This window comes from Somniosus microcephalus, chromosome 11 (genome assembly GCF_052327205.1).
Source record: "Somniosus microcephalus isolate GS21.2 chromosome 11, FLI_Smic_1.0, whole genome shotgun sequence".
Lineage (NCBI taxonomy): Eukaryota > Metazoa > Chordata > Chondrichthyes > Squaliformes > Somniosidae > Somniosus > Somniosus microcephalus.
Window position 1 is genome coordinate 149140301 of NC_140997.1, and position 24400 is coordinate 149164700.

Below are 24400 nucleotides of genomic sequence, written 5' to 3' on the forward strand. Positions count from 1 at the left end.
CAGCAGATACCTCAGCGGAGCTAATTTGTACTTAGTGATGGGAAGTGTGTTTGTGTGTGTGTGGATGTTGTATGAAGACAGAAAGAGACAGTGATACTTCCCTTTAGATGCAATGGACCTCTGACACCCACTGCCAAGGTTCACGCTTGAAGAATGCCTACCTGGCTGAGGTACTGGAAAATCACTGGTGCCAGTGAACCGGTGAACTGAGCAGGAATCACTCCAACGGGAATGGATGGCACCTGAGGCGCGAATTGCACTTCCAGTCCGCATCGCTTTTGAGCAGGCAACTTGAAATATTGCCTTTTAAAAGCTTCCTTTAACCACGTGGAAATGCGATCATGTAATTATTTTCACCTCCCTGTAGAATCCCCATTGTCTCATTCTTGCAGCAGGGCTAATATGTACTGTCACGGGCACTGATGAAGTGCTGGCACCCTGGGGCTGTGGCAGCTGATGTGCTTTGAAATGGGAGGCTGCTGCATAATTTAAAGCTACCGCTTGACAGCACAGATTCATTTCTGTAAGTGCAACGAGAAGAGAAGATTTACGTTACTGCAGCTGGAGCCAGCATAAGTGATACATCTGGATGGTGCTCAGTGAGAACATTACTGTCAAGGAGATTGTAGTGGGCTTTATCACACATTTTGCCTCACCAGTGGCAAAGCAGAATTGAAGCAGTGAATGCATTGTTATTCATAATGGTGATGGTGGTTATTACTACTGCAGGCTATGAGAGCTGATGGAATGTGTACAATATAGTAAATAGTGCCAAGTGTGTGCTCCCAAGCTAGATGTCAATTATTTCAGATGCCAATGAATGTATTGGATTACATTAAACGTTCTCTCTCTCTATTGAAGGCCATCATCATATCCTCTACTTTTATATTTTGTTTGCCTTCCTGGAAATGTGTTTTTCAAATAATTGTTTGGCAAATCTTTTTTCTAATGGGAGGAGAGAGCCATGTGCCATTTCTGTAATGAGACAGTCATATTGCAATGATGCATTTTAATGCAAATTACATTGTACTGCATTCCAAACACACGTAATTTGCATTAAAATGCATCATTGCAATACCACATTATAATTACAGAAATGCCACACAGCTCTCCCCTCCCATTACAAAAAAGATTTGCTAAACAATCAAACTATTGGCAGCCTACCATCTTTCCCGATCCCAGTACAAAAAACAATCGTACTCAGTCAGCCTTGTTAGAATTGGAAGGTCGCAGGCTCTTGCTGGATTAATATTACTCTTTAGTCAGGTTCCTGCTGGTCTCTATCTATTTCACATGCTCTGAATTGCACATGCTCTTTACAGCAAGGGACCCTTCTCCCAACCCCCTCACCCCCCTCCTCCCATCCCAAGGACCAACAAAACTTACCATAGTTGTAGCAATTGGAGTGTCGGCTGATGCTCCTTTATAGGATGTGCTTCCAGGTGGCACTGTCATCAAGGAGAGGTGGGCCACAATGTTCAAAAAAGGTTTTGAGAGAAATCAAGTTAGGACGGCAAACTGGAACAGAAATGCAAGTCATGAATGAGTGATTTGCGATGGGTTCACACCTGTGGCTTCCCACAGGGTAGGATTCCATATGCTCTGCTGTTGGGAAATGTTGTGAATGCCTCCACACGGAAGACTGCAGGCTCACGAATGATGATATTGCAATGTGTACAACATAGTAAATATTGCAACACGTATGATCAACTTCAGATATTGGAATCATGTATCGTATTACTCAGCTGACAGTGGCACAATCAACTTTTACCACATTAAAAATATAATAAACATTTTTATTACTTTGAAAGTGTGGAGATATGAGAAATATAACTACAGTTCCCAAACTGCACACAGTATAATAGAGTGTAGGTGATGGATGGTGTAAGATTCGCAAAATTCCCACATTCCCCCAAGGTTATGTAAGATTTGCAAAATTAATATTGTCAGATAAGGGTCCTGTGGCAGAAGAGGCCTTTGCTTTTAAAAGACTGCTTTAAAAGAAGCCCAGAAAAGGGACACATAAAATGGCCACCAGACCCCGTGACTAGCTTTCTGGACACTTTAAAATGGTTCCTGCAGTCCCCAGACAGCCTTTGTGGATTCAACCCACAGTAAGTTCTGGAAGCCGTTTCTGAGTAAACGAAACCAGACACGAACACATACATATGGATTGGATGCAGATCCAGTCAGATCGGCCTGTAGATAAAGGCCATCTAAATGTTTACCCAGACAAAGGGAAACAGTTTTATATTCATAAGGGGAGCATCAAAGACCCATTAAAGACATCAAGAAGACATTCAAAACAATGCAGAGTCATTCCAGACCAGAGATGGCTATCACCGGCCATCCCGAAAGCAGTTTAAATATAATAACTACCCCATTGTGATACAAGCCCGTCAAAAGTTAAACAAAGACTAACCTTGATTTGGCAGGAGATAAAGGCTTCTTTGAGAAGTATAACTGGAGGCCCGGGGTAGCCACCGGAAGCCATCAGGAAGCGATCAGGAGGCTCATCATCCTCCTTCACAGATCACCAACTCGGAAGGATTGAAGAAGAAGAAGAATGAGGCAGCCATCAAGAAGGTGATTCGAGTCTGCGTCCCGCCCCGGGGTAACCATCGGGAGATCGTCGACAAACCCCGGGCTGCTGACGAGACAAAAGGGCAACAGCCCTACAGAAGAAACCCATGTGAAAATGGTAACCAGCTAGAGACCTCTCCAACCGTGGTCAAACAGACGGTCTCCGTCCCCGCCGACGTCCAGGCCTGCCAGTGTCCAGCCTGCCCGTGACCTTCACCTTGAGAGAGAGAGAGAGAAGTGTGGCGCAGCTCGCTGTGGCTCCACTGACCACACGGAAACAGGACGCCTGAGGGGATCAAAACGCAGACGTGTTTCAAAACTCTATATTTTTCCAACTGGATTGGTGAGCATGTTTCTGGCCCTTCATAATCGGATCTAGATAGGTTAAGGGGGTGGGCATTTTGGGTATAATTAACATGAGTTGTTGTCCCTCGATGTTCCGTGTGTTTCCCCATTTCATGATGATGTTTGTAAAGTATAATATGCCTGTATCTATTTTAGTTAGTACTGTATTTTGATTTGTTTTTCCCTCCCATGTACCCTCTTATTTGCTTGCATTTGATTTGTTTTTCCTTATGCAATAAAATTTCATTTCATTTTATTAAACTTGGTCGATGAGAGTATTCTCTGCATTGTAGTTCCTGCATCTAAGTCCAGTGTCTAGAACCTAAGGGGTGAGTGGGTCGAACCACTCAAGGTTTTACTGTGCAAGAGGGAGAGAGAGGCCTCTAGAGAGAGAAACCTCTGCGATCCAAAGAGGAGAATCCCTTACAGTTATTAATAAAAGGGACCCTGCATGGACATTTTAAAAAGGGTACCCAAAAGATGGCGTCCGCACCTCGTGACCAAAAGCCTGTGAGATTTTAAAAGCTTGGACTCTGTAGCACAGAACAGGCAGTTTTGGGAAATCGAAACTTAAAATGCATTTCTGTGAAAAGGACTTTGTGTTTGAAAAACCAGACAGTTAAGCAAACACTGAATATGCATTTCGTCAACAGATCAACCCAGTTAGGCCTAAGCGTAAAGCCATTAGTTTGTCCGCATAAATAATCGGAAACAACTTAAGGAAGCCACCAAGGCTGGACAGGCCGATTAAAATGCATTAATGACAATACAACTCGGACATCAGGCCAGCAGGTGTGATAAACGGCCATCTAAAGCCAGTTAGTTTAGATTGGTGTAATCATTTAAAACAGCCCGCCAAAAGTTAAACAATGGACTGACCTGATTTGGCACACAGATTAGGGCCTTCTGAAGGAGTATAATTGTAGGCCCATCAGTACCAATCGCTCTCTTACTCGTGACTCTTACTCGTGACTCTTACTCGTGACTCTTACTCTTGCTCTTACTCTTGACTCGTGGGCTGCTGCTGCCCGGACTCGTGCCCTGGCCCCGTGGCGGGTTCTCTTCTCGCTCTCCGCTTTGTTTAGCAACCAAGGACATCCATACCAATCACAGGAAAGGGGAACGAGACCTGAGTCCAAAGTCACCCAGGACACCCAGGCCACGAGAGAGAGTAGAGGAAATGAGGCGAAGCGAAACGAGACGAAGAATAAGGTAGAGACCCGACAAGAGCAGAGAAGGGCAGCAAAAGACGCATTGATAACGACCGAGCGCCTAGTTATAAGCTGGCGCTTGGGGAAGAGAATAAGTTGGCTATTGAACACTGTGAATGAACTGGCATTAAACGCAGGTGTCCACACCGTAATGAATATACTGGCGTTCTAAGAATGGGTAGAAAAATCTAAGCAGTAAAGACTGCCAACGCAATTTTACCGCTGACGACCGCCCGAGGGAGAAGAAGAAGAGAACCCATCGCGACGAGACGACGATGGTAGCTGAGGAGAGGAAAGGTGTGTCGCAGCAATCAGCTCCAGCACCGCGCCCTGAGACCACATGGTGACGGAGCACCCCAAAGGACAGGAGACCAAACCTCAAAACTCGCAACTGTTAAAGCAACAGGCTTTGGATTGGTGAGCATGAATTCCTGGCCCCTCATAGCTTAATCTAGTTAGGTATAGGGGGTGGGATAAGGATAAGGGGATTGTTAAAGTAGTTGTTTTTCCCTCGATGTGCTGTGTGTTCCCCATTCCCTGTATAAGTATAGTTATTTTGTTTATGCCTGTAATTGTTTACCAGTAATTTCTCATAAGACTGTTGTTTTATTTCTGTTTTAATAAAATCTTGGTTTTCTTACACCAAACCACTTGTCTACTCGATTTTCTTCTGTATCGCCGCCTGCACCTAAGTCCGGTGTCTAGAACCCAGGGGCGATTCGAACCACTTACCAACAGTCAGGGGCATAACTGACTGGGCGCACGCGCCAACCCGCCACCCCCCTACAATGGTCTAAATTGTCCAAATATATATAGCCAATCTCTTGGTGGTAATGAGAGGTGCTTATAAATACACACTTGTTCTGCAGTAATCTTGATGAGAAAATGTATGGGTGACCTATATGCACACTCCCATTAACTTAACATTTTTTCCCTTGCATTGTACTAATCTGCACTAAGCTTTAGGGAGATATTAAGGGTACAGTTCTACTAGAACGACCAGTTTTGGACTGGTATCTGCAGAGTGTGATGTTCAGATCCGAGTTAAATTGCCAACTGCTCACGTGTGTCGTTGATTCATGCACAAAGATCAGCTTTGTGGCAGCTAATTTTCAATGTTCAAAATGCTTGAGCTGCTTTTTCTTACTATCAAAAAGATTGAAAAATAAGTTTTAAAATCTCTCCAGGGGTTCCAGTGCACTACTTAGTCATTTTAAAACGTGGCTTTGGAGTGAGCTGGAACTACATTGCACCTGTTGTTGACTCCAAGCAGTCTGGTCTCGCACCTCTCTCTTCAGTGCCCAGAGATTAGATAGCCAGTCTGACTCTTCAGTTACATAGAATGTACTGCATGGACACAGGCCATTTGGCCCAACTTGTCCACGCCGGTGGACATGCTCCACACGAGCCTCCTCTCAGCCCACTTCATCTAACCCTACTGCCTCTTTCACATTGATACAAAACTGATAAAAAAATTACATCAACACGCAAGTGTTAGTATAATTGCACTCTGTGTGGAAGATGAGACTTATGGGACAGGGGAAGTAAATCAAAGAAGTAAAAATAGAGCAATCTTTGGAAAAATATCTGTCCGCATTGCTCCATTACAGAAATAATTTGGTAAGATTTGTTGTTGGAGGAAGGACCTTGTAAGTGACAGTTCTTCATGTGGACATATGCCATACTTGTACTGAAGCTGTCCGTGAACCCTACAATGACCAGCACAGCTAGAGTGTCCAGCGATCTCTGCCAAGCTCCTTTCTCTCTGGCCTCTGCAAGATGCCACCTGTGGAATGCAACTGAGCGTGGATCATCAGCAGAGTAATGGATCGAACCGTCACCGCCTCCCCTCACTCCACTGCATTGCAGGTTGATGTGCCATCCCATAATGGATTTGATTCTTAAGTTACTGTTATGTTCACAGACAGAAAAATGGATGCTAATGTTATTTATGTGTACGGGTATATATGTATATACAGGTAGACTATCCTTTATCCGAAAACCTCGGGACCAGCCGTGTTTCGGTTTTAGGAAAATTTCAGATTTCGGAAGGTGCGCGAAAACACTTCGGTTTTCAGAGGTAATTCGGTTTTCGGGAGTGCGGATAAAGGATACACTATCACTTATCCGAAAGGGTGGGATAAATAATGACTATAAATACTGTAGTTACAGGGATAAATACTGTAGTACAGTTTATTTGTAAGGAAAACATTCAGTAAAACTTCAAACATGTACAGGTACAAACTAAGCTAAATACCTGTACATAAACATGCAATAAAGGTACATTACATCTGGCTTGAGGATCTTGGAGAAGATGGTACATCAGTGTTGTCATCATTGTCATCAGGTTGGAGTTGGACATCTGAAGATGGGCCAGGAACAGGATTCTCAAGTGATGAAGCAGCATTACATCTGGCTTGAGGATCTTGGAGAAGATGGTACATCAGTGTTGTCATCATTGTCATCAGGTTGGAGTTGGACATCTGAAGATGGGCCAGGAACAGGATTCTCAAGTGATGAAGCAGCATTACATCTGGCTTGAGGATCTTGGAGAAGAGGGTACATCAGTGTTGTCATCATTGTCATCAGGTTGGAGTTGGACATCTGAAGACGGGCCAGGAACAGGATTCTCAAGTGATGAAGCATGACTACGACAGACGGCCTTTTTAAAGACTTCTTCCAGTGTCATCTGTCTCATTAACATTGGTTTCTGTCTAAGCAGTCTCTCTTTAATTGAGTAAACTTGCATAATCTCTTGCTCACTGATAAATGCACATTTTTCAAGGCCAGCAATTAACTGATCACACATTGTCACCATATCGTCTATGGGGATTTTTTCACCTGTGTTCACAATGTCATCATCATCATCACTACTGTCCTCATGCTTGTCTTTATTTAACACCATTTCAGCAATTTCCCCATCACTCAACGAATTCACAACAGGTGCATCATTGTCAATGTTCAGCACTTCTTCGATGTCAGCTTCCTCTAACGTATTTACACTTTCGGATGATAAACCTTTGGCGTAAGTGAGGAGGTTTGATATCATCATCTTCTCCTGACTGACAGGAAATCCTTCAAACTCGTCATCTGCAGGTCCATCTTCATGAAACATCGTTGAAGGCCAAAGTCTGTGCCAAGCATTTGTTAATGTTGGTTTGTCAACATCATTCCAAGCATTAGCAACTGCATAAATGGCATCCTTAACATTGAATTCTTTCAGGAAGCTTTGGATTCCTTCACCTCTGTTGATTGCATCAAGCATAGAGTTCAAAAAAACGTCTTTATACTTGCTCTTCATGGAGTGTAAAATTCCTTGGTCACAAGGCTGTATTAAAGATGTCACATTAGGGGGAAAGTTAATGCCGAAAACATAACTTTTCACAAGAAGTTCAGGAGGGGGATGTGCGGAGCAGTTGTCCAGGAGCAATAAAATTTTGCAGTTTTCTTCCAGTCCAACTTGCCTGCAATGAGCTCATGTCGCTGGTACGAAGTGGTTATTGAACCAGTGAGAAAATATTCCTCTGGTTACCCATGCTTTCCTGCTCGCATAATAATGCACAGGTAAATTGCATACACCTTTCAAACATCTCGGATGTTGGCTTTTTCCAATCACTACCAACTTTAACTTGTGTGTGCCTGCAGCATTGGCATACCCAAGAACAGTCAACCTGTCCTTAGCATCCTTAAAACCTGCTGGTGCACTCTCATCAGCCGTTGCTAATGTTTTTCTAGGAACGTAGCGCCAGAACAGAGCTGTTTCATCAGCATTGTAAATTTGTTCAGGACCAAGGTTTTCATCCGATATTATTTTTGCAAACTCATCTATGTAATTTTCAGCCGCTTCATGATCAGCAGAAGCTTTTTCACCACAGATTTTCAGATATTTTATACCATGACGCTTCTTAAATTTATGCAGCCAACCTTCTGAATATTCACACTCAACTTCAATGTTCAGTTCTTCATGGTATATTCTAGCTTGCTTCATGACCATCAAAGCAGTCAGTGGCACACGTTCACCTCTGCGTTGTCGAATCCACTCAATCAGCACACGGTCAAGATCTTCATTTTTTGCCCTATGCAATGTTTTCCTACTTTTCATTAGTTTATGGTCATCACTGTCAGTGTAAAATTTCAACAACTTGTCTTTCTGTTTCTTTAAGTCATATACGGTGGTACTTCCCACACCATATTCTTCAGTAAGATGTCGCACAGACACACCACGATCAAGCTTCTGCAATAACTCCACTTTCTGCGATATCGATAATGAGCGATGCTTCCTTCTCTGCTTCTCACGGTTACCCATTGGGGTATCTGCAGCTCTTTTTAGCATTTTCACAAATTGTTAAAAGCCAGCAAATATCTAAGAGAGCAGCAAATATCTAAGAGAGCTGCAAATATCTAAGAGAGCAGCAAATATCTAAGAGAGCAGCAAATATCTAAGAGAGCAGCAAATATCTAAGAGAGCAGCAAATATCTAAGAGAGCAGCAAATATCTAAGAGAGCAGCAAATATCTAAGAGAGCAGCAAATATCTAAGAGAGCAGCAAATATCACACAGAGCAGCATAACACCTGCGTGGGTCACGCATCGGCAGCGTCGGGTCATGCTTTGCGCCACTTTCGGCTTTCAGAGGTTTTCTGGTTTCGGATGTGCGGATAAAGGCTGGTACACTATCTCTTATCCGAAATGGGGTGGGGGTCGGCGGGGGTGGGGTATGGCGGGGGGGTCGGGGGTCGGGTGTCTGGGGTCGGTGGGGGTCGGGGGTCGGTGGGGGTCGGGTTCGGCCGGGGGGTCGGGGGGGGGGGGTCGTGGTCGTGCGCATTTCGGTTTTCAGAAGTCATGCTTTGCTCCACTTTCGGCTTTCAGAGGTTTTCTGGTTTCGGATGTGCGGATAAAGGCTGGTACACTTACGCTGAGCGATTTCGGTTTTCAAAAGTGTGGAAAAATGCTACACTATCCCTTATCCGGCTAGGCCTGTAAGTCGTGCGCCACTCTGGTCATGTCGTGCGCACGAATCACGCTGACCGAAAAAACCTTCGGTTTTTAGAGGGTTTCGGTTTTCGGAAGTCCGGATAAAGGGTAGTCCACCTGTACTGCATAACTATGACAGTCAAAAGTGAAAGAGGCCATTATAAATTCAAAACTAACTGACTTCACGCAGCAGCAAACAGCCATTCCTCACAGTGATGGGGGTTATTACCGGTACAAGCTGAGAAGATATTTAGAACATAGTAAATGCCACCTATCCTTGCCTACCTGATATCAATCTTTTCAGATGCCTTTTTATTTAATTTGATATCAAAACTTTCTCGACTCTGCCTTGAATGCAACCTGCCTGAGTTTCCTCTCTCCTGCGATCTGCTAAGTAAGTCCATTGCGGTTTCTTGTTATAGTCTTTGTGCCCATTACCAGTATATTTGTTGCTGGGAGACTCGGCACTCGGTAGCACTGAGAGGTAACTGCAAATGCGCAATAAACATCTTGAACCATTATTTCCAGCGTAGCCTCTGAGGCTAGACAAGATGTGCAGCTTTAGCAGTTTGAACAGATGGTGCTCCATTGCTTTGCATACCAAGAAGCAGAGTTTAAAATCCCGAATTTAACTTGCACATATTTATTTTCCACATGTTCTACTTGTGGCAAATTTATTATTAGTGTTAAAAAAAAAAGCTATATTTAGAAAATGTCTGTTTGGCAGGCTGATGACAGCATTGAGATTAATAGAGATTAATAAATGATAGAGTTAACATACAAAGGGTAAACGGGTTTCATTAACATTTGTTGTGTAACTTAACCTGACTGAATATTATTAGGACTCAGCATTAGTATCGGCAATAGTTTACTTGGGATACTTTGCTAACCTTTCAGGTTCACCTTGCGGAGAGAGGGAATTTCAGACAATGTGATAAGTATTCAGATGCAATTACCTCACTGTATAATTTGAGGACCTTGATTCTTAAGTTATTCTATGAATGTAGCTAGCATTAAAGGAGGTTATCTTTTTAAAAAACAAAATCTTGCCCAGCAACAGCTATTGTGAGCTGCTGTTTATTAGGTCTGAAATTCTTCATATGGTGTGTGTCCAGTCTTAAAATGGTACACAAGATCATAAGAAGGCCCTTTGGTACTGTCCTTCCAGAAGCCCAACGCTGCCATCATCCCATCACAGAATCTAATGGTTTCTTGGTTTCAACTACCTAGCCTGGAAACCCATTCCAGCTGTTGATCACCATCTGCCTAAAAAACACTTCCTGTTCTAAGCTTGCCCTTCAGAATCCTAAAGCTCTGCCCTCTTGGCCTGCTGCCTTGGTATATCTGAAAGTATTGTCAAAGAGACGAGTGGAGAAAGGTCTATTGGGAATACGTTAACCGACAAGCACTCGGGGGGAAAATTCGGTACCATAGCGTCTCCCGTTAGCACCAGCAGATGGTGCTAACGGGGTGCTAGGGCATTATTGCTGGGGCGATGCGAATCTAGCACCACACGCCAAATCCCATAGAAACATAGAAACATAGAAGATAGGAGCAAGAGTAGGCCATTCGGCCCCTTGAGCCTGTTCCGCCATTTAATGAAATCATGGCTGATCATCCAAATTCAGTACCCTGTCCCTGCTTTCTCCCCATATCCCTTGATCCCTTTAGCCTTAAGAAATATATCTAACTCCTTCTTGAATATATTTAATGAATTGGCCTCAACTGCCTTCTGTGGTAGAGAATTCCACAGGTTCACCACTCTCTGGGTGAAGAAATTCCTCCTTATTTCTGTCCTAAATGGCTTACCCCTTATCCTTAGACTGTGACCCCTGGTTCTGGACTCCCCTGCCATCGGGAACATCCTTCCTGCATCTAGTCTGTCTCGTCCTGTTAGAATTTTATAAGTTTCAATGAGATCCCCTCTCATTCTTCTAAACTTTAGCAAATATAAGCCTAATCAACTCAATCTCTCTTCATACGTCATCCTTGCCATCCCAGGTATCAGTCTGGTGAATCTTCGCTGCACTCCCTCCATGGCAAGAACATCCTTCTTCAGGTAAGGTGACTCTAGCATTTTCCCCACTACTGATGTCAGGCTTACCAGTCTGTAATTCCCCGTTTTCTCTCCACCACCTTTTTTGACTAATGGGGTAACTTAAAGGGTTGACGGTGGATAGGCAATGGCCAACATTTAAAGATTGCATGGATGAACTACAGAATTTGTTCATCCCTGTTTGACATAAAAATAAAACAAAAAAGGTGACTCAACCGCGGCTAACAAGGGAAATTAGGGCTAGCATAAGATCCAAGGAGAGGACATATAAATTGGCCAGAAAAAGCAGCAAAACTGAGGATTGGGAGCAGTTTAGGATTCAGCAAAGGAGGACAAAGGGATTCATTAAGAGGGGGAAAATAGAATTTGAAAGTAAGCTTTCAGGGAACATAAAAGCTGACTCTAAAAGCGTCTACAGATATGGGAAGAGAAAAAGTTTGGTGAAGTCAAGCGTAGGTCCCTTGCAGTCAGAATCAGGGGAATTTATAATGGGGAACAAAAATATGGCTCACCAATTAAATACATACTTTGGTTCTGTTTTCACAAAGGAGGACACAAATAACCTTACAGAGATTTTGGGGAACATAGGGTCTAATGAGAGGGAGGAACTGAATGAAATCAGTATTTGTAGGGAAATGGTGTTGGGGAAGTTGACGGGATTGAAGGCCGATAAATCCCCAGGGCCTGATAATCTACATCCTAGGGTACTTAAGGAAGTGGCCCTAGAAATAGTAGATGCATTGCTGGTCATCTTCCAAAATTCTATAGGCTCTGGAATAATTCCCATGGATTGGAGGGTAGCTAATGTAACCCCATTATTTAAAAAAGGTGTTAGAGAGAAAATGTGGAATTATAGACCGGTAAGCCTGACATCAGTAGTGGGGAAAATGCTAGGGTCCATTATAAAAGATGTACTAGCAGAGCACTTGGAAAACACTGACAGGATCGGACAAAGTCAACATGGATTTACAAAAGGTAAATCATGCTTGACTAGTCTACTGGAATTTTTTGAGGATGTAACTGGTAGAATAGATAAGGGAGAACCAGTCGATGTGGTGTATTTGGACTTTCAGAAGGCTTTCGATAAGGTCCCGCATAAGAGATTGGCGTGCAAAGTTAAAACACATGGGATTGGGGGTAAGGTACTGACTTGGATAGAGAACTGGTTGGCAGACAGGAAGCAATGAGTTGGAATAAACGGGTCTTTTTCCGAGTGGCAGGCAGTGCCTAGTGGGGTGCCGCAGGGATCGGTGCTAGGACCCCAGCTATTCACAATATATATTAATGATGATCTAGATGAAGGAACTACATGTAATATCTCCAAGTTTGCAGATGACACAAAGCTGGGTGGGTGTGTGTGCTGTGAGGAGGATGCAGAGAAACTCCAGTATGATTTGGACAGGTTGGGTGATTGGGCAGATGCATGGCTGATGCAGTATAATGTGGATAAATGCGAGGTTATCCACTTTGGTGGCAAAAACAGGAATGCAGATTATTATCTGAACGGCAATAGATTGGGAGAAGGGGAAGTGCAACGAGACCTGGGTGTCCTTGTGCACCAGTCACTGAAGGTAAGCATGCAGGTGCAGCAGACAGTTAAGAAGGCAAATGGTATGTTGGCCTTTGTAGTGAGAGGGTTCGAGTACAGGAACAAGGATGTCTTGCTGCAGTTGTACAGGGCTTTGGTGAGACCACACCTTGAGCATTGTGTGCAGTTTTGGTCACCTTATCTGAGGAAGGCTGTTCTTGCCATGGAGGGACAGCAGCAAAGATTCACCAGACTGATACCTGGGATGGCAGGAATGACATATGAGGAGAGATTGGGTCGACTGGGCTTACACTCGCTGGAGTTTAGAAGATTGAGAGGGGATCTCATTGAAACTTATAAAATTCTAACAGGACTAGACAGACTAGATGCAGGAAGTATTATGTTCATTAATAAATAGACATTCTTATTATGAACACAGCTAGCTTTTGCTAGACACTTTTATTGAGCACATGTGGACTAGGTACAGTATCTGTAGAGGCTTCCATTTTGACTGCTGCCTTGTGGGTAGCCTAGTGCCTCATGGGTAATGTAGTCTTAATACACATACAGCTGGGTAGTGTAGTCTTATACATACAGCTATATACAGCTCTACACAGCTCTACGGCTCCACCTAGTGTCCACTATAGAATGACATGTTATTGATCATTACATCCCCCTTTCTTTGAGGTTTAACAAAATCAATATCAATCAACTTTCAAGAAAACAATAAAGATAATATCAGTAACACTTTTGTTAGTGCTCTATAAACATAAACATTTTCAAAACAGTCAACACATTTTCAAATCTTTACATTGTACTCAAAGATTAAGTCTATCAGGCTTTTTTACTTCACGTGTGGATCTTCTCAACACGGGTGAGTCTGATGCGTCTTCATGAGATTGTTCTGGCGGTGAATGACAAGATGCAGTTGCGGCATTGTCATCAATCTGGTCTTGAATAGTCTCTTGTGTTTTTAGGAGGGAACGGCGGTTCCTCCTGAGAATCTGTCCTTCCTCAGTTCTAACAGTGTATGACCTTGGTCCTACTTCCTCAAGAACTGTAGCTTTCCTGTTCCATGCATCTGGATCCTCAATCCTGACAACATCATCCCTTGTCAATGGTTTTAGAGTTTTGGATGACTTGTCATAGTATGATTTCTGTTTCAGCTTTAACAGTTGAAGTCTCTGTCTCAGTTCCTCACTTTGCTGTTCTTTTGCACAGCAGGGTAGCGTGGTGCGCAACTTGCGACCCATTAGTAGTTCAGCAGGTGAAGAACCACAGTCTAAAGGTAAGGCTCGGTAGCTCAGCAGGGCGAGATAAGGATCAGACTTGCTTTCTGTCGCTTTCTTCAGTAGCTGCTTGAGAACTTGAACACCTTTTTCTGCCTTACCATTTGACTGAGCATACAAAGGACTGGATGTGATGTGCTGAAAGTCATACTGTGCTGCAAACTGTTGCCACTCCTTACAGTTGAAGCACGGACCATTGTCGCTAACGGCAATCCTGGGAATTCCATGTCTGGCGAAGATGGATTTCACATGCATTATGACACTGCTTGCTGTGGTGCTTGAGAGCAGCGCCATCTCAGGATAGTTAAAATAGTATTCAATCACTATTAGATAGTCTTTACCATTTAAATGAAAAAGGTCCATACCAACCTTTTGCCATGGTGCTGTTGGTATGTCAGCTACTATCATTGGTTCCTTTGCTTGTTTGTTTTGGTGTTTCTGACATGTCTCACATTTGCCTATCATGTTCTCAATGTCCTTATTTATGCCAGGCCAATAAACAGTGTCTCTTGCTCTCCTTTTGCATTTTTCAATTCCGAGGTGTCCCTCATGAATCCTTTTGAGCATGTCTTGACGTAGAGCCTGTGGAATGACTATTCTGTTCTGTTTTAGTAATAGTCCACTTGCGACACTCAATTCTGACCTTATGTGAAAATATTTTGGACAGGAACCTTTTGGCCAACCATGATGAATGTTCTCTATTACTGTTTGTAATACTGTATCTTTTACTGTTTCTTCTGCTATTTGCTTTGATTTTGTGTCTGACACGGGCAGCGCAGCAGTGACCATACTCACATGAACATCCACGTCTTCCTCAGTGGAGCTCACATGACTCATTGTGGGTGCTCGGGATAGTGCATCTGCTAACACTATGTATTTGCCTGGTGTGTAGATCAGTTCAAAGTCATATCTTTGCAGCTTCATCATGAGTCGTTGAATCCTTGGAGACATCTCATTCAGGTTTTTTTTTATGATGGCAACCAGAGGGCTGTGGTCTGTCTCAACTGTGAAGGTGGGAAGTCCATATATGGAGCCATGAAACTTTTCTAGTCCAACTACCAAGCCTAGACATTCCTTTTCAATCTGTGCGTAGTGACACTCAGTATCAGTCATAGGCCTGGAGGCATAGGCAACAGGCTTCCAATCTGCACCCTCTGCTTGTAGCAAGACCGCACCTAGACCATCTTTTGATGCATCCATTGACACTTTGATTCTTTTTGTTGGGTCAAAGAAGGTGAGTACAGGTGTGGTTGTCAGCACTGTTTTGAGGTTTATCCACTCTTGTTCATGTCTTTCTGTCCATGCGAACTCATTTGTTTTATGTAGCAGGTCTCGCAGACAGGCTGTCTTGGCTGACAAGTTAGGAATGAACTTTCCAATGAAGTTTATCATCCCCATGATGCGTAGCACACCTTTTTTGTCAGTGGGTCGGGGCATTTTGAGTATGGCGTTTACTTTTTCCATATCTGGCTCTATTCCTTTACCAGATAGATTATCTCCTAGGAAAGTGACTTCCTGGATGCCAAACTGACACTTGGCTTTGTTGAGCTTCAGTCCATTCCGGCGTATGCTCTGTAGCACTTTAGTCAGTCTCTCATTGTGTTCTTTCAGTGTGGAGCCCCAGATGATGATGTCATCAACATAGACCCGAACTCCTTCCAGACCTTCAATTATGTGTTCCATCACTCTATGAAAGATTTCAGATGCAGATATTATCCCGAAAGGCATTCTGAGGAAACAATACCTGCCAAATGGTGTGTTGAAGGTACAGTATTTGGTGCTCTCTTCATCCAGTTTTAGTTGCCAAAATCCTTGTGAGGCATCGAGGTTTGTAAAGTATCTGGCACCTGACATTTCACTGGTGATTTCTTCTCGCTTGGGAATCTGGTAGTGCTCACGTTTTATGTTTGCATTTAAGTCCTTTGGATCCATGCATATTCTTAGATCACTGTTCTTTTTCTTTACACATACCATGGAGTTAACCCAGTCTGTTGGCTCTTCGACTTTCCTGATGACTCCTAGTGTGGTCATTCTGTCCAGTTCATTCTTGAGCCGGTCACGCAGGGGTGCTGGAACTCTTCGTGGAGCATGTACCACTGGCTGAGCATCCTCCTTTAGCTGGATCTTGTAAGTGAATGGTAGAACTCCAAATCCTTTGAACACATCCTGGAAATTATTCACTACAGAATCCATCGAGTCATCTGGTCTGCTTATGGCACAGTTTATACGGTAGACTCTCTTGATCAGTTCTAAGTCCTCACAAGCTTTGTCACCCAGTAGTGAATCAAGTCTTTCAGCCACAACAGAAAACATGAGATGATGCACTTTGTCTTTGACTGTCACTTTAAGTCTGCATACACCTAAGCTATCTATTTTCTGTCCATTATAGTCCTTCAGTCGTACTGACTTTTTCTGTATTTTGGGCTTTTCTTTCATATTGTTAATGTCACTCATACTGATTAAGTTTGCTTTTGCCCCAGTGTCTAGTTTCAAGGTAACTAATGCTCCATTTACCTGCAGTGGGATCATCCATTTGTCCTCTTTTACTGCATTAACTTTATGTTCAGCATTGTCCATTTCTGTTGGCTGCACATTTTCTGTATCCTTTTTGATATTGTCACATGACACCATTCCTACAAAAAATGTCTCACTTAAATCAGTGTCCTGAATTACATTAACTCGTTGCCCTTTCTTAGTTTTTACTTTTGAAAAGCATTGTTTGGCAAAGTGATTTCCATTACACTTTGTGCACATTTTTCCAAACGCTGGGCATTGTCTTAACTGGTGTTTGTAACCACAGCGTTTACAATTAAAAATTTCATCCTCCAATTGCTTTTCATTTCTGTTCTGCCCACGTTTCTTCCCCTTATAGGACACAGCACTGACAGCCGCATTATCACTCATTACAATCGCATCATTATTGATTTCACTGAAAGTCTTCGCGTGCTTTCGAGCTAGCTCGCTGGCTTGGCATATTTTCACTGCATTTTCCAAATTTAGTTCGGTTTCTCTCAACAGACGTTCCCTGACTTTTTTATCATGAATACCAAACACAATCTGGTCACGAATCATGGATGATTTCAGCTCAGAGAAATTACATGTCTGTGCTTTCAGTTTCAGATCAATTATAAAGCTATCAAAAGTCTCATTTTGCTGCTGTGTCCGAGAACAGAAGATGTATCTTTCATAGGCCTCATTCTTTTTGGGAGAGCAATGTGCATCAAATTTTTTTAGCACATCTTCTAATTTTTCTCTGTTCTCCTCTGGATTAAATACAAATGTATTAAATACCTCTATCGCCTGTGGGCCTGCAACCGTAAGCAGCAACGCTATCTTCCTTGCGTCTGGCTTCGTACCGAATCCGATGGCTGCAATGTAGAGTTTGAATTGTTGTTTAAGCGTCTGCCAATTGTAGTCGATGTTTCCTGTGAGTTTCAAATGCTCTGGTGGCTTCAAATTCTCCATATCGCTTTTCACAATTTTCAGCAGATCTTCACCATCCTGGTACCATCTTATGTTCATTAATAAATAGACATTCTTATTATGAACACAGCTAGCTTTTGCTAGACACTTTTATTGAGCACATGTGGACTAGGTACAGTATCTGTAGAGGCTTCCATCTTGACTGCTGCCTTGTGGGTAGCCTAGTGCCTCATGGGTAATGTAGTCTTAATACACATGCAGCTGGGTAGTGTAGTCTTATACATACAGCTATATACAGCTCTACACAGCTCTACGGCTCCACCTAGTGTCCACTATAGAATGACATGTTATTGATCATTACAGGAAGGATGTTCCTGATGGCGGGGTGTCCAGAACCAGGGTTCACAGTCTAAGGATAAGGGGTAAGCCATTTAGGACTGAGATGAGGAGGAATTTCTTCACCCAGAGAGTGGTGAACCTGTGGAATTCTCTACCACAGAAGGCAGTAGAGGCCAATTCATTTAATATATTCAAGAAGGAGTTAGGTATATTTCTTAAGGCTAAAGGGATCAAGGGATATGGGTTAAAGGCAGGGACAGGGTACTGAGTTTGAATGATCAGCCATGATCTCATTGAATGGCAGAGCAGTCTCGAGGGGCCGACTGGCCTGCTGCTGCTCCTATCTTTTATATTTCTATATGTCTATGTAATGTTCTCCAATCCATCCTAGCCAACTTGTGCCTCATACCATCGTAGTTTCCTTTATTTAAATTCAGGACCCTAGTCTCTGAGTCAACTACTTCACTCTCCATCTTAATGAAGAATTCTTTCATATTATGATCGCTCCTCCCCAAGGGGCCTTGCACAACAGCATTGCTAATTAATCCTTTCTCATTACATAATACCCAGTCTATGATGGCATGATCTCTAGTTGGTTCCTTGACATATTGGTCCAGGAAACCATCCCGTTTACACTGAAGGAATTCCTCCTCCACAGCATTGTTACTAATTTGGTTAGCCCAATCTATATGTAGATTAAAGTCACCCATGTTAACTGCTGTGCCCTTATTGCACGCATCTCTAATTTCCCGTTTAATGCCATCCCCAACCTCAGCATTACTGTTTGGGTGTCTGTTTCAACTCCCACTAATGTTTTCTGCCCCTTGGTATTTCTCAGCTCTACACATACAGATTCCACATCATCAGAGCTAATATCCTTCCTTACTATTGTGTTAATCTCCTCTTTAACCAGCAATGCTACCCCACCTCCTTTTCCTTTTTGCCTGTCCTTCCTGACTATTGAATACCCCATAATGTTGAATTCCCAGCCTTGGGCACCCTGGAGCCATGGCTCCATAATTCCAATTACATCATATCCGTTTACATCTATTTGCGCAGCTAATTCATCCACCTTATTAGGAATGCTCCTCGCATTAAGACTCAAAGCCTTTAGGCTTGTTTTTTAACACTCTTAGTCCTTTAAGAATTCTTATTTACTGTAGCCCAGTTTGATTTACACCCTTGATTTCTCTGCCTTCCAGTTTTGGTTTTCTCTTTCCTGTCTTTTGTTTCTATCCTTGCTTCCCTTTCCTCTGTCTCCTTGCACAGGTTCCCAACCTCCTGCCATTTTAGTTTAAACCCTCCCCAACAGCACTAGCAAACCCTCCCCCTAGGACATCAGTTCTGGTCCCGCCCAGGTACAAACCGTCCAGTTTGTACTGGTCCCACCTCCCCCAGAACCGGTTCCAATGTCCCAGGAATTTGATTCCCCCCCCCTTGCACCATTCCTCTAGCCACGTATTCAGCTGAAATATCCTTCTATTTCTACTCTGACTAGCACATGGCACTGGTAGCAATCCTGAGATTACCTGTTTGAGGTCCAATTTTTCATTTACCTCCTAACTCCCTATATTCAGCTTTTAGGACTACATCCTGATTTTTACGTACATTGTTGGTACCTATATGCAACATTACAACTGGCTGTTCACCCTCCCCCTCCAGAATGTCCTGCAGCCACTCCGAGACATCCTTGACCCTTGCACCAGGGAGGCAACATACCATCCTGGAGTCTTGTTTGTGGCCGCAGAAACACCTATCTATTCCCCTTACAATAGAATCCCCTATCACTATAGCTCTCCCACTCTTTTTCCTCCCGTCCTGTGCAGCAGGACCACCCATGGTGCAAGGAAGTTGGCTGCTGCTGCCTTCCTCCGATAAGCCATCTCCCTCAACAATATCCAAAGTGGTATATCTGTTTGAAAGGGGGATGGCCACAGGGGACCCCCGCACCACGCTGCCTGGTGGTCACCCATTCCCTTCCTGCCTGTGCAGCCTGTGCATCAGCATCGCAAATGCTCCAGTATGTATCCATTCGCAGCTCCAGCGCCGCAATGTGGTCTGTCAGTAGCTGCAGTTGGATACACTTCCCGCACACATGGTTGTCAGGGACACAGGAAGTGTCCCTGATTTCACACATAGCGCAGGAGGAGCATGCAATGGGGCCGAGCTGTCCTGCCATGACTTACCCTTTAATTAATTTGTATTAATTTAAATCAAATCAATACCACTAATTACACTACAATTAAATGATATACTCAAGGGCCCTTGGTTACTAGCACTCCCCGATACACAACACAGAACTTAGCAACTATAACCACAAAAATTAAGACCTTCTAAATTTTATAAACTATTAATCTTAACTGTCAAACTATAGAGTAGTATAAATACTCACTTGGCCGTACTCACCCAATCAGCTGCTTCCTCTTGCCAGCGTCTCTTTTTGAATCATGACATGGCCCCGGAACGCCGCCGCTGGTCTGTGAGATTGGTAAGCCTCTGTAAAAAAGCCCGCAAAAGTGTGTTAAGTACTCACTGTACCGTCGCTCTCTGCTCCTCCCGACACTGGCCTCTGTAAAAAAGCCCGTGAAAGTGAGTTTAAATACTCAATGAACCTCCGCTCTCACCGCTCCCAACTCTGGCCTCTGTAAAAAAGCCCGTGAAAGTGAGTTTAAATACTCACTGAACCTCCGCTCTCACCACTCCCAACACCAGCCTGTGAAAGAAAGCCCGCAAAAGTGAGTTTAAATACTTGCTGAACCTTTGCGCTCACCGCTCCCGACACTAGCCTGTGAAAAAACGCCCGCGAAAGTGAGTTTAAATACTCACTGAAACTCCGCTCTCACCACTAATGACAATGGCCTGTGAAAAAAAGCCCGCGAAAGTGAGTTTAAATACTTACTGAAACTCTGCACTCACCACTCCCGACACTGGCCTGTGAAAAAAAGCCCGCGAAAGTGAGTTTAAATACTCACTGAAACTCTACTCTCACCACTAACGACAATGGCCTGTGAAAAAAAGCCTGCAAAAGTGAGTTTAAATACTTAATGAAACTCCGCTCTCACTACTCCCGACACTGGCCTGTGAAAAAAAGCCTGCGAAAGTGAGTTTAAATACTCAGTGAAACTCCGCTCTCACCGCTCCTGACAATGGCCTGTGAAAGAAAGCCCACAAAAGTGAGTTTAAATACTCACTAAAACTCCGCTCTCACTATTCCCGACAATGCCATGACTTACCCTTTAATTAATTCAAATTAATTTAAATCAAATCAATACCACTAATTACACTACAATTAAATGATATACTCAAGGGCCCTTGGTTACTAGCACTCCCCGATACACAACACAGACCTTAGAAACTATAACCACAAAAATTAAGACCTTCCAAATTTTATAAACTATTATCATAACTTTCAAACTATCGAGTAGTATAAATACTCACCTGGCCTTACTCACCCAATCAGCTGCTTCCTCTCGCCCGTGTCACTTTTTGAATCATGACGTGGCTCTGGAACGCCGCCGCCGGTCTGTGAGATTGGCAAGCCTCTGTAAAAAAGCCCGCGAAAGTGAGTTTCAGTACTCAGTGTACCGCCGCTCTCTGCTCCTCTCGACACTGGCCTCTGTAAAAAAGCTTGCAAAAATGAGTTTAAGTACTCACTGTTCGCTGCTCTCTGCTCCTCCTGACACTGGCCTCTGTAAAAAAGCCCGCAAAAGTGAGTTTAAGTACTCCCTGTACTGCCGCTCTCTGCTCCTCCCAAAACTGGCCTCTGTAAAAAAGCCCACGAAAGTGAGTTTAAGTACTCACTGTACCGCCGCTCTCTGCTCCTCCCGACACTGGCCTCTAAAAAAGCCCGCGAAAGTGAGTTTAAGTACTCACTGTACCGCCGCTCTCTGCTCCTCCCGACACTGGTCTCTGTAAAAAAGCCCGCGAAAGTGAGTTTAAGTACTCACTGTACCGCCGCTCTCTGCTCCTCCCGACACTGGTCTCTGTAAAAAAGCCCGCGAAAGTGAGTTTAAGTACTCACTGTACTGCCGCTCTCTGCTCCTCCCGACACTGGCCTCTAAAAAAGCTTGCAAAAGTGAGTTTAAGTACTCACTGTACCGTCGCTCTCTGCTCCTCCCGACACTGGTCTCTGTAAAAAAGCCCGCGAAAGTGAGTTTAAGTACTCACTGTACTGCCGCTCTCTGCTCCTCCCGAAACTGGCCTCTGTAAAAAAGCCTGCGAAAGTGAGTTTAAGTACTCACTGTACCGCCGCTCTCTGCTCCTCACGACACTGGCCTCTGTAAAAAAGCTTGCAAAAGTGAGTTTAAGTACTCACTGTTCGCTGCTCTCTGCTCCTCCTGACACTGGCCTCTGTAAAAAAGCCCGCAAAAGTGAGTTTAAGTACTCACTGTACCGCTGCTCTCTGCTCCTCCCGAAACTGGCCTCTGTAAAAAAGCCCCGAAAGTGAGTTTAAGTACTCACTGTACCGCCGCTCTCTGCTCTTCCCGACACTGGCCTCTGTAAAAAAGCCCACGAAAGTGAGTTTAAGTACTCACTGTACCGCCGCTCTCTGCTCCTCCTGACACTGGCCTCTGATAAAAAGCCCGCGAAAGTGAGTTTAAGTACTCACTGTACCGCCGCTCTCTGCTCCTCCCGACACTGGTCTCTGTAAAAAAGCCCGCGAAAGTGAGTTTAAGTACTCACTGTACCGCCGCTCTCTGCTCCTCCCGACACTGGCCTCTGTAAAAAAGCCCGCGAAAGTGAGTTTAAGTACTCACTGTACCGCCGCTCCCTGCTCCTCCCGAAACTGGCCTCTGTAAAAAAGCCTGCGAAAGTGAGTTTAAGTACTCACTGTACCGCCGCTCTCTGCTCCTCCCGAAACTGGCCTCTGTAAAAAAGCCTGCGAAAGTGAGTTTAAGTACTCACTGTACTGCCGCTTTCTGCTCCATTGACACTGGCCTCTGTAAAAAAGCACGTGAAAGTGAGTTTAAGTACTCACTGTACCGCCGTTCTCTGCTCCTCCCGAAACTGGTCTCTGTCCTCCCTCTCAGCGCTGCCGCCGCTAACAGTTATTACCGGGAGCCTCAACACCAGGTGGATCTTAATGTCAGTGAGTGTGCCATGCTCACGGATCACCCGGTCTGTGAAATTGATTGTTGCCACCTACCTTTGCGCCTGGAGGAAACAGCAACAGGGAGAGCTGGTGTGGAGCACCAGGAAGCTGGCTCCAGGGATGTTATTTAATGGGATCGTCGGTAATGAGTCACAGCCGTAGGTTAGTGGAGTTTTAGTGCTTTCTTATCAGTCTCACGTAGTGCAACAGTCTCATTCCATGATTTCAAGGGTATTTAGTATCAGGACTGTTGTGGCAACTAAAAAGTAGCTACATTTATTCATAAAAAAGTTAAACTGCTACACTTGGTTACATTAATGGGGGCTGTACTGACAGTTGACCTCGTCCTCCAGGATCTTCAGTGGAGGGAGCGGAGGCCACGAGAATGACTGGAACATGTGCCCAGAGGGAGGAGGAGGGTCATCAGTGCTCTCAACAGGAGGCATTACCCACCGAGGGTATTCTGAGAGCAATTCTCCTACCTCCAATTAAGCTTCACCAAGGAGGTGGTCACAGAACTCTGCCACCTCCTGCAACCAGACCTCCAGCCACAGATCAGGTTGACCATGGCTCTCTCAGTGGCAGTCAAGGTCACTGTCGGCCTCAATTTCTTTGCCAGTGGATCCTTCCAGTCTGCAACAGGAGATATAGCCATCTATCACTGCATCTGAGAGGTCACAGAGGCTCTCTACAGTAGGAGAAGGGAGTACATTTCCTACGCCATCACCAGAGAGAAGCTGGACAAACGTGCGTGTGGCTTTGCCAGGATAGCAGGATTCCCCATGGTACAGGTGCCATTGACTGAACCCACGTGTCTTGTGGGCACCTCATAATAATCCTGAGATCTTCCGTAACGGCAAAGGCTACCACTCACTTAGTGTGCAGTTGGTGTGCGACCATAGACAGCGAATCCTCACCGTCAATGCCCACTATCCTAGCAGCAGCTATGATGCCTTCATCCTGCACCAGACTGGTGTGTCAGCACTCTTCCAGCCACCACATCAAGCTTGCAGCTGGCTGGTCAGAGACTAGAGCTATCCGCTCTCCACCTGGCTCATGACTCCGCTCCGCAACCCCAGCACTCCTGCACAGCACTCATATAATGAGAGCCATGCTGCCACCAGGAACATCATCGAGCAGACCATCGGCCTGCTGAAGCAATGGTTCCGCTGCCTTGATCGCTCGGGAGGAGCCCTCCAGTACTTGGCTGAGCGTTGGCTGAGCGAGTGTCCCATTTCGTGGTGGTCTGCTGCATGCTCCATAACTTGGCCATCATGAGGACCCAGCCCTTGCCACCAGGGATTGCGGGACCACTTCAGGAGGAGGAAGAGGGAGAGGAGGAGGAGGAAGAGGAGGATGAGTAGGAAGAGGAAGATGAGTAGGATGATCAGCGGGATGAGGAGGATGAGGAACAGGAGCAAGGGAGGAGGAAGCCACTCAATCGGCTTTCCGGAATGGTGGTCCATGACTGCCTCATCAGGCTGTGGTTTGAATGAATTAAACCCCAGTTCCCCATTGCTCACCACATCCCCATCATGCCATCCCTGTCACAGGCCAAATC